Below are 11,249 nucleotides of genomic sequence, written 5' to 3'. Positions count from 1 at the left end.
TAAGGCTATGGGAGACAATGCATTTGAGCTCAGCATTCTCCCATTCCTTGGCCTGCACCCAGTGTTCAATGTGGACCGCCTTCGGCCATACTTTCCACCATTGCTAGACACATCCGACATTGCAGAACAGCTCAAACCCACAGAATTAAATCCAGATTGCATGGAACAAGCTGCAACTGATCGGATCATGGACACACAGATCAAGAACACTCGCCAACAGCATATCCAACTGTATCGAGTTGTCAAAGCAGGCCAACTCCTTCAGCAGGGCAAGTGGCTCACCAGGGAACAAGTTCAGCAAGGTTTCCTCATCTCATGGAGGAGCTCAACGCAATGGGGACCATTGCTTCCTAAGGGGGGAGGAATGATCCAGGTGGATATTGGTGGCCACCTGCCAGGTCCACCTGGACCCCCACCATTGTCTTTCTCAGCATTTTCAGTTTCCTTAATTGTAGCACAGTTTACTATTTTTAGCAGTTTTTCGGGTCCTGAACTTCCGGAGCCGTTTTGAGGCCCTAAACGACGTTTTTTTGGAATTCTGGGGCGACCGAGCCCTATGTTGCCTCCCAAAGTGGTAGTACTCGGATAGATCTTTCTAACGAGCTATCGTACGCGTCAAACGGAGATCGTATGCCAAAGTTACGACCCCGGGAAATTGATGTACCAATTTACCCAAACGGGGCCCACAATTTGGCGTTTCATCTTCTAGGGTTAGGTTTCGGTATGTGAAGGGTTTTCCATTGTTTCTCAACAATAAATAGGCCTTCGAGCCTCATTGTAATGGAGTTCAGAACAGTTCAGAGGCATGTAGCCATCACATCTCTTCTCAGAGATAAGCTACCATCGCCCTAGCTAGTTTATTGCCATTTCTGTTTGTAAGCATATGTCAGTATTTTCCATTAATGAAATGAAGTATTATTTCCGCTGCATCTTTGTGTATATGGTTATCTCTGTAATTTGTTGCGTTCCTGCTTAAATCTGGATCAATATCCTCCTCTTTTGAAATTTCTTTTTCCTTTTCTTCCTCCTCTTCACAATCTATGTAAAATAATTTCTTCTCAGCACACTTATGACCTTTAGTGTATTTGCTATCACAACTGTAACAAAGCCCTTTTTCTCTTTTTTTCTTCCAATTGTTGGGGTGTCAACCTTGTAGGTTGTGGAAGGTTAGGGGAAACAACACTTCCATCCTTATAGTTGTGAGTGGTAGGCTTCCTTGTTGCCATAATTTTGCTTTCCATTTTTCTTGCCAACCTAAATGCCTTCTCCAATGAGTCAGGTTCCCAAAGGTGAACCTCATGTTGGATGTTATCCTTTAAAGTCCCTATGAACACATCAATCCTATGCTCCTTTGTAATATCTTTTACCCTTATATTCAATTTTTGGAAGTCCTCAATGTGCTCCATCATTGAACCCTTTTGTTTGAGGTTTATCAATTGGCTAAAAAAAGTGTTTCTTTTTGTATCCTCATAATGTGCTATCATTTCTTTTGTAAAAATTTCCTAAGTGACAATTTGTTTACGAGAGCAAAGCCATCAATACCATACAAACTGATTTGGTTCCAAATATAAAGTTGCAATGCATAACTTTTGTGTGTTTTGCACATTATGGAGATCAAAATATTCCTCCATTTGTAGTATGCATGTTACAAAATACTTGCCATCAAACTTCCTCATATCGATCTTTGGAACATGGTGGGTCTTCAATCCAACATTAGAGTCTATGAAATCATGATTAACATTTATTTTGTTCTCATCATGAGTTTCCTTTACTACCCTTTCACCATTAGTAAGCATTTCTTGTAGCAACTTAGTCAAATCTATCTTCAAATCTTCCATGTCGCCTTTCAATTTTTCTTCTATACCATCCATCTTAGCATCCATGCCATTCATCTTAGCTTCCATGCCATCCATCTTAGCTTCCACGCCATCCATCTTAACTTGCACGCCATTCATATTAGCTTCCACGCCTTTCTTTAAACCATCAATCTTAGCTTCTGTTACCTTTTGTGAGAGTGAAATTTGTTGCACTTGGTCTCGTAATTTTGATATATCATGTTGCATTTCTTCCTCTTCTTCATGAGTCATGCTAGAGCTTTCAGGTTGCTTACTAGGTGTTTCCATTTTCTTTCTTCGAGGCATCAATTAATGATAATTATGCTTCACTATGCCCTTTGAACTTCAAACTAATTTTTCAACCCAAACTTATGCAAAATTTAAAAAGACTACACACCATTTTTCGCTTTGTAGAAGCTCGATATTGAATCTATTGTATCTCTGTAATTGCGGATCTCCAAGGTCTAAAATTGCTTCCTGCAGTAGCCCTCTGAGTCCTCTTTCTAATGCCACCAATCTGATCAAAATTGGATTCTCCAAGAAAGAGTTATGCCCAATCTCCCAAGATGACCTGATTATATAATTTTTCAGTAGAGAGAACTTGTACGACGTGCCACATGTCACTGTTTCAACCTTCGGATCTAAAAATGATACAAAAAAAACTACAATCCATCCTCTTTTTGTAACTTCTTACGAAATTTCAATCTGATGCTCAGAGAGAAAGTTATGATGATTTTCCCAAGGTCACCTATTTGGAATGTAATTCGAGAGTCTGCAAAAACCCTAAATTCCTCAGATCATATCTCCAAAAATATAGCGAGACAAGATCTGAAATTCAGACCCGAGGTTCAAAAACGAGTTTGACTCAAATGGGGCTTTTTTTAGCTTTTGAAACGTCACAGAAAAAATTTATAGTGAAAATTCCATGATGACCTGTTTGGAGCAGCGAAACCCTAGAATCCAAAGCTCTGATACCAAATGCTATGAAACCAGCTCACAAAAAGATAGAAAATAAAGATGAATGCCTTAGAAATCAACCTCTTTGAGGGGGCAACCTCCTTTACATTATACAAATGAACAATTCTTGGATGATACAAATGACAAAACCTCCTTTCTATATATAGGAGTCTAAGGGGTCACAATATAATCAAAGCCGACATAACAATAATAATATAAGGGCACAAAAATAACAATAGTGGGCTTCTATGGGGCATAATAATAACAATATGGGGACAATAGGGGCACAACAATAACAATAGTAATGGGGGAATCACTAGTATTATAGGGACCTAACAAATTCTTGACATACCCATGTATTCAAATCTTTGATGAGAGTAGTCAACTTCATAAAAGAAGCCTAAGGTATTTCAAATTTCCTAGATAACTTCTTCAAACCAAAATAGAAGCAAGAGCTTTAACAACCTAACCTAAATGAGAACCACAACTGTCCGCTTTTTAAAATATAATACCTAAGAACCCCACTGCCACTATTATTGGAGGAGATTTTTTTGCATCCTCGTCTGGGGAAGTTATCCAACCATCCATCGTTTTACAAGGATTGGGCATTTAGGGACATATCTGAGCACAGGAAGAAAATGTCTGGTAGTCCACGATCTCATCACTACCATGGGCATACACCTATTGGAAAAACATTCAACGATGGTTAACCCTACCGATTTTGAAATGTTGTTTAGCTTGATGTCCTTTCCCAAAATGAGAATGGGCTCCTCCACCTTTCTCTTGAGACATTTTATGCTAGGTTTAGGGAAGTCCCTATCCACCAGTTAGAGGAGTGGTGAGTGGTTAGGAGAGAGGTCACTTCCACATAACATAGTTGGCGCGATGAAAATTCTAAGGAAGTTGATGTAGGAAGTAAATGAGAAATTGATAGTATTTTAGGCCGGAGAGATAAGAGGTAGTGTAGTTGTGTTCTCCAATATAGAAACATATAGGGGGGACCATAGATAAGGAGGATGTACAGGTGAAGAGTTCAAAGATGACAAATTGACAGAAACTAGGCAAGGGGAGAGAGGAGCGGGAGAGGGACTCTCACGGAGAAGAGTGCAAGGGTTCCTGACCATGACATGTGTGTGTGTGAAGAAGCAACAGGAGGGGAAAACACCTCAATGTATGCTATTGGTGGCAAGAGTAGAGGTACAAGGAATGTCAGATCACATATTGGAGATGATGGTGATGTGATGGGAGCCCTTGATGGGGGGGGTGGGACCAAATTTGCAACCCTTCACATGGGTCTTTTGAGAAGTCAATCAACTTCTCCTCAATCCTACCTAGTGGATTAAAATGTCATGCATATAGGTTGATCACTTAGGAAAAAAGATCAGAGCCAAAACCTTGGGAAAGAAGCCCAAGGATGTGAAGGCCTAATATAAACCCTAAGCATTATAAAAATGAAACCCAACACCAAATCCCCCCCATTTCATATATTCATTGTATTATTTATTAATTATAGCATGTTTCATAACATAAAACAAATAAATAAACATAACAATATTCCCTCCTCAATTTATTTTAACTCCTAACATTAAATAACTCAAGCATTGGATTGATGCATATGGCTCAATTCTACCTTGATTAGATTATTGGTTTGAGAGCATGGGAAATAATGTGTAATTATTTGATTGCCCTGAATCAATTACGCTAAAATATCCATATATAAAGTGCTCTTCAAGTTGGTGACTTCTAGTTGTGTAAACTATACTTGCAATTCCCCTTCAACTCATACATTGTGAATTAATGCCACTCATGCAAATTATGTGGATCACTATTTTGGCGTTCATTTCTCCAGTTTGAATGTTGTGCGAAAGGCACAACCATGGCTAGAATTGGTTGTCACCTACATTTTTGTACATTGGACCTGAATTCACATATCTTAATAAGACTTGGGTATATTAATAAATGAATATTGTTTTCTTTTATTTGGGTAGAGATAGCCATGAAATGAGTGATGGGTAAGCAAATATAAGCAAGAAACAAAGTATTTAATTGTTGTTTATGTGAATGACCATAATTATAACTGTTTAGAATGCAATTGACAATGTTAGAACTTAGATAGCAAAATTAGCAAACTTGATGGAGAATCCACACAAACAAAATTGTAGTACTCTTGTTTAAATAATGCTTTATCCTATTAATTGGCTTTACAACCAAATTATCCATACTTTAAACTAATTTGGAACAAAGGAATTCTATTGTGTTTGTTGATAATTAGCAATAAAGAAGCTCAGGTCCATCTTAGAATTGTACAAAAAGTAGTGCCAGCCTTTCATGCCTATCGAGGAAGAGCAAGAATGAGACCTCATAATCAACTTGATGGAGAAACAATATATAATTTCAATAGAGAATTTGGGTTGGTAAAACACGTGGGCTATAAGTCCATTGTTTACATATTAATAGAAGGGTTGAGGAGGAATCCTTTACAAATTTGGCAAAGGAACTTATAGGAGAAACTTGGTTGGAAAATTGGTCCTGTTATTGCTCAAACTAGCAGGGGACGTAAAGGGGATTCCTAAAGGGTCAAATCTTAGACCAAAGGCAACAAGTGGAGACTTAGCCCACTGTCACCTTAGCTAAGGCTCCTTACTATTTACAGCCTTTCACCGATGGGAGGAGACTCGATATATATGGAGTCACAAATGAAGGATAAATCAACAAGTGGATATAAAGTGACCCAAATAATCCCTTTCCAGAAGAGGTTCAAGAATGAAGCTTGCTTGCTTCCTAAGCAAGGTACAAAATCTTCTAGGAGAAGGGTGTGGGGATTTGAGGGCTAGGTTTATGGGATATGACTTGTGAAAGAGTTTCCCAATCCCTAAAATCCTTATTGAAATTGGTATCCCAGGTGGTTCTTGAAGAATTGTCTTTTCAAAGGAGTGGGACCACACAGGACCAGGTGGGCCCAGCCTAGGTCAAGAGGCAAGGATTTAGCAACCAATGATGTTCTTAACCCAGACAAGGAGGGGAAAGGGATCAAAGAAATAATTTTCACTTAAAGGTGTTGACTTGATCCTATGAAGCACTAACCTTGGAGATACTAGAGCAAAGTTTGATCTCAGAGCTAGGGCTTGGCTTTTCTAATAACTCCACCATAAGAATGGCTTCAAAATTGGAGGAGGCCTTGAGGATACACCAACGTGAGAGAGGCTAGGAGATCGAACTTTTTGGAGGGCTATTTTGTCGAGAAAATGATGCCCTAGGTGACCCAACTTGGCTAGACCTAGGAAAAGGTGAAAAAGATTTGATTTTGGGTGACCACCTCTTGGTAGATCAGTGCCTTAGTCTTGGGAGAATGGAGTCTATGATAAATATGAATGAGGACCTTGTTTCTTAGTCAAGGAGGCCTTAAGACTACCTTGCTAGCCTTCTAGGACAAAGGGAAGCAACCTTACAACTTTTATACTTCGACTTGCAAAAGGTGATGGCTTATCAAGATGAATTCATTGATAGAATTATCCCTAGGAAATTTCATTCAAATTACATGGCCCATACATTGAGAGATGTTATATAGAGACAAAATTCCATAATTTAAGCAGTAAATGCATGCAACAATTAGCCCTAAAAATAGCGAAAATCCCAATCCAATGTATATGACAAAAACAAGAATAACATTAAAAGAATGTACTTACATGTAATAGAACATATCCAACCATCCACAATTTGACAATAGAGAAGCTCCAAGATAAGATAAACCAAATCCAAACATCAAAATTCATCCATAAAGCTCCAATTCACCCTCCAAGAAAAAGTACGAAATTCTCAAGAGAGAGAAGAGATCCAATCCAAAGTGATGATGAGCAAATGAACTCATCTCACTTGTATTTATACACTAATGAGGAGTTCGAACTAGTCTCCTAAGCTTACATAAGCCCCAAAATAAAATAATGTGCTAATAATCTAACTTTTGGTGACAAGCCCACCAAACTAGCTCACAAATGAAATAATAAGCCTCTTAAGAGGTGAGATGATGAATAATACATGTCATAGGGCCCTCCAAGTGGCTTGATTAGGTCCATAGGTGCCATAGCGAGGAATAGGACCCTCAAACGTGATGGACAAGGGGTTGGCCCCTTGTTCTCCAGACAACAAGCCTGTGGTGCTCCCAGTGGGTGTGGGGGCACAATAATAACCTCATGGGTCTCCAGATGAGTCAAAGATGTCTGTAGATCATCTGCAAGGGCTCTGATGATGGTGTAGGTGATGCCACAACATCCTACAAGTCCTGGGTCAGCTGCCAAGTGTATGATACATCTGTGGGTTTGGTTGGGCAAAGGTGAGCCAGGTGCATCTTCCTTGTCCAAAGGGTGAATCTCGAGCGTCTCTAAATATCCTCAAGGATCCATGAAGTACTGTCTACTATTGTGGCGGCCCATGGCTCTCAACACACACCCTACATGTGCCAATGTAGCCCTCTAGAGGATTAGGACCCCGTATAAGGAGACTAAACCCAAGATGGAGACCATCTGCAATCCTGCATATGTTCCCATGCGTCCCCTAGCCTTCCATTACAACAAGTCATTAAAGAAATCGAGTAAATGAGCTTACCAACCATGGACCACAGGTGGGGACTTCAGAATGGCCTGCCCTTCCATATTGGGCTTTGGGATGTGCTAATGTCTCCTAAACTCCAAATGGGGTTAACTGAGTATCCTATTAGGTGCTTTCTACTTATAAAGGGGATTATATGTTAAAGGTACATCCTTTAAAAGGTGGTGGCATGTGACAGATAGGTGAATGAAGTAGGGGATGAGAAGGGGCAGCCCTGGGCCACATGTTGGGGTACAAGGGTGGCTAATAAAAGGTGATGCCACACTTGGGTTTATAATGTATAGGAGGGAGAAATCGTGGTACATGAGGTGCTTCGACCTTGACTTTTTCACCCTTCTTTCTATGCCTCTTGCCTTTGTATTATTTTCTTTGATTAACTGGTCAGGTCTCAAGGGGTAAGAGCATCATTCATAAGATATAGTAGTGAATACCCCCTTTTAAGGTAGGGCAGTTCTTTACCCACCAGGGGTTGGGACAATCATGGGTTCCTATATGATGAAGGAGGCTCATAGAACATGTAGGAACCATGGTGATGGCCATGATGATGGGGTAGAGCTCACGTATTGACTTTTTCCCACGTGCTAAATGTTTTTGTCCCGACCATCTTTTGCATTTTGTGGTACATTTTCCTCTTGAATGTGGCCAAATATATTTTTATCTTTCTTTTCAGCTGCATCGACCTCCAGGGCATCATTCCAGGCTTGACCCGAGGTGTGGGCAAGGGGAGAGGGTGAGCCATCCCTACGTGGACCCAATGGAGGAATGTGGACCCAGGTGGGAGAAATGATGAATGGGGTAATAATGAGTGGAAAGGGGGTAATATACACAGATAAGGTAGTGCGACCACACAACCAAAATCAGGGTTTCCCGTGAAATACCACCCCTAAAGCCAAATGGTGAGTAAAAGAGATCCCACGGGACTAGAATCCAAGGTTAATATTTAAAAAGGGGTCTAGGGGACAAGACCACATACCTAGCCCATTATTTCTGCTAAATCCCCCATTAATTTATGTGCATAAGTGTCCATGATAAGCAAACAACAATACTCAATTACCAAATGACAAGGCATACCTTTAGGTTCGGGAGGCCCACCTTCAAACATACGATCATGGTAGATGGGTGAGGGACCACATGGCTGGCCCAGGTGGTGGAGAAATATCACAATGAGCTAGCTGGTGGCTACAAGGGGTTGCTAGCTGCCGACTGAGGACCATCTTGGAGAATTTTTTTATCCTAGAGATATCACCCACAAAATGGTGTGTAATAGGTCCAATCCTAGTCCTCCTTCCACTCCTTCAATTTCACTCGACACTTGATTTTTCATCGCTTTGAAATGATATCTTTTACCTAATAGTGAAATAAAATCCTCATGCAAGGAGTTTGTTGTACTTTGATTGTTCAAACCCAAGATATACACTGAATATGATGTAGCATGTTTTTAACCTTTTAAGTTCCTTTGTTGCAAATTCGACCTCCAGGGCATCATTCCAGGCTTGACCCGAGGTGTGGTCAAGGGGAGAGGGTGAGCCATCCCTACGTGGACCCAATGGAGGAATGTGGACCCAGGTGGGAGAAATGATGAATGGGGTAATAATGAGTGGAAAGGGGGTAATATACACAGATAAGGTAGTGCGACCACACAACCAAAATCAGGGTTTCCCGTGAAATACCACCCCTAAAGCCAAATGGTGAGTAAAAGAGATCCCACGGGACTAGAATCCAAGGTTAATATTTAAAAAGGGGTCTAGGGGACAAGACCACATACCTAGCCCATTATTTCTGCTAAATCCCCCATTAATCCATGTGCATAAGTGTCCATGATAAGCAAACAACAATACTCAATTACCAAATGACAAGGCATACCTTTAGGTTCGGGAGGCCCACCTTCAAACATACAATCATGGTAGATGGGTGAGGGACCACATGGCTGGCCCAGGTGGTGGAGAAATATCACAATGAGCTAGCTGGTGGCTACAAGGGGTTGCTAGCTGCCGACTGAGGACCATCTTGGAGAATTTTTTTATCCTAGAGATATCACCCACAAAATGGTGGGTAATAGGTCCAATCCTAGTCCTCCTTCCACTCCTTCAATTTCACTCGACACTTGATTTTTCATCGCTTTGAAATGATATCTTTTACCTAATAGTGAAATAAAATCCTCATGCAAGGAGTTTGTTGTACTTTGATTGTTCAAACCCAAGATATACACTGAATATGATGTAGCATGTTTTTAACCTTTTAAGTTCCTTTGTTGCAAATTTACCTTCCATATGTTTTACCTTGTTCCTCCTCGATCCTTCCATTAATCTTGTTTGTCCCCTTGTTCTTATAATGGGTCAGAAGTAGATTATAATATGACCTATCCCTTGCACCATCAACTTGAAAACTTAATTCTTCCACATATATTATTGGTGGAAATGAATCTATAGGCTTGAGTTTCATTTTCCCTGAGATTCCTTTCCCTTTCATTTATATAAGGTCCACAAAAGTGAGTTACATTGTCCCTTTTTCCTGAAAATAATCCTCCTACGACAAAAAACATCATTTGATCCTAAAGATAATTAAAATGTAGGTGTTTTTCAAAGAACGGCTTATCTTCTTTGCCCTAACAATGCCTAGTAAATTTTGTTTACAACTATTGCAGGCGTGGGTTTTACAACAACATTAGCAAAAGATTTACCTTCTCGAAGACTTGTAGAGACTACTTTCCCTCTTTCGAGATTTTTATATTGTTGCTCTTCAACTTCCAAAATGCCTTCTTTATTTGACATGCTTATTTTTGTGCGTTCTCTCTCTAAATGTTGGTAAAATTGGTTTGCTCCAATGACAATTCTAATGGTAGGGAGGACTATTTGATCTAGAGCAATTAAATGCCAACTTGCTTCTTCAACATATCAATTAGAGGATTTCACTCATTTAAAGTGTGTATAGACTCATCCCAACACCATTTGCCACACTTGATGTTTTCCTTTTCTTGATTAGACTCAAAGAGAATGGTTATTCACCCCCAAGCCAATTTGTAAAAAAATGGAGCATACCCTAACAATTTGCGCCATTCTTGACAAATCCCTTAGTTGATGGATATCTCTAATATCATCATTCCATTGAATTAGCCAACATAGTTGTTTCTTGGTGCAATACAACTTATGCCATTACGTCATCTTCCCGCATCACTAGTTTCATATTCTTGAGCCTTAGCTTGAAATGCTTAATGTTCCTCTTCTTCTTTGTAACCCGATCTTGATTGTCCCTTTCCCCTTTATGTTGAAACTCCATAAACTTCTCCCCTTCTACATGATCAACAAAAATCTTAGTCTTAAACAAAACCCTTGATAACTTCTCTATTGTTAAAGGAGAGTGATATATCTCTTAAGCATTAAATAACCTTAGATTTGACCAAACACAACACTGTAAGGAACATGAATTAACCTCTTCTTATAAGGATGATTGATTTGCTAGATCTAAACATTTTATTTTAATTAATATGACGTGATGATCCTCATTACGTATATTGGTGGATGTTCAACCGTGGTCAATAGTAATTCTACTTACTCATCTAATAAAACCATTATTATAATTTTTCACACTTTTAAAACCTATTAATACATCTCCTCATCACCATCACATCCTTTAATATCATAGGATCCATGGGCTTCCACTCACCTCATATCATCTTTAGTTACCACGATTAGAGGAGCAAGTCATTACTTTAATATATGAAGGAATCCTACCATGATCTTGTGGTGGATAATGAAGTAAAAGGGAGATCTAAGGCACCTCTCTTATTTCCTCGCACAATGAGTTAATTGGAGCATTAATGATCAATTCCTTTTGAAATTGATTTGTAAATTT

Source organism: Pinus tabuliformis, chromosome 2_2, assembly GCF_031772625.1.
Source record: "Pinus tabuliformis cultivar Carrire ecotype Pingquan chromosome 2_2, CPIR1, whole genome shotgun sequence".
In the NCBI taxonomy this organism is placed as follows: Eukaryota; Viridiplantae; Streptophyta; class Pinopsida; order Pinales; family Pinaceae; genus Pinus; species Pinus tabuliformis.
This window is presented reverse-complemented; position numbering follows the sequence as displayed.